The sequence below is a fragment of the Mus pahari genome, chromosome 18 (genome assembly GCF_900095145.1).
Source record: "Mus pahari chromosome 18, PAHARI_EIJ_v1.1, whole genome shotgun sequence".
In the NCBI taxonomy this organism is placed as follows: domain Eukaryota; kingdom Metazoa; phylum Chordata; class Mammalia; order Rodentia; family Muridae; genus Mus; species Mus pahari.
Window position 1 is genome coordinate 24181307 of NC_034607.1, and position 1029 is coordinate 24182335.

Consider the following 1029-nt stretch of genomic DNA (forward strand, 5'->3'; position numbering starts at 1 on the left):
GGCGTCCGTCTGACCGCGAATAATAATAAATAATAGCTCACATTGAGTGCGTTGCGCATGCCAGAGCCTTTCGCTCGCTGCTCGGTACCGAACCTACCCAAACCCTGTGAGGTAGGTAGGTGGCACTAGCTTTTCCCACGCTACAGTGGAGAAAACAAACGCTTCAAATCTTAGTCTGGATTCCCATTTAGGGCCAGTGCTGAGATTTAAACAGATTTTTAAACCACCACTCCTGGGAAGGGACGACGCCTCTTTTACTTATTTTTTTTTTCCTTGTTCAAAGGCACAGTCTCTCTATGTAACCATGGAAGTTACTATGTAGACCGGGCTGATCTGGAACTCACAGAGCTCCACCTGTTTCTGCTGGGATCTAAGGCTTATGCTACTACAATGGGTGTTGTAGCGCTTTGTATGTGCTAGACAAACTAGCCACTGAACTCCAGCTGCAGCTCTATGGCTATTTGTTGTTATTGTCCTTTTGAGTCAAGTTCTCTGTAGCCTAGCTGGCCTTGAATGTGCAGCAGTTCGCCTGCTTCGGATCCCCAGTCGCTGGGACGGCAATCGCGTGCCATCACATCCGGTTCATGACCACCTTTTACCCAAAGATACATCCAGAGCTCATGCGGTTCCCACCCAGGCTGTGCCCATAAATGTGGGGTGAACAGGAGAAAGTCGCACCCACCCCCTCTACCAGCTACCAGATGTTTCCAGGCATGAGTGTTTCTTTGTGGTGGGACATCGCTGCTTCTGCGCAGACGCCCCAAATCCATGCTTTTCTCATCCAGACACTTCCCTGACAGGTGGACCTCATACGGATGTTCAGTGTGGACAGTAAGCCTTCCGTTAAGCTGGGCGAGATTCTGCACAGGCCTTTGTCCGGTGTCTTTTTTTTTTTTTTTTTTTTACTGCACGGTCTTAATTCTACTGAGGCGTATCGATTACTCTCTGACTACAAGCCCACATGTATCTTTCTACAAAACTCGGTCCTGTACAAGTTGGTTGATTGATTGATTATGGGATGAAAATGGA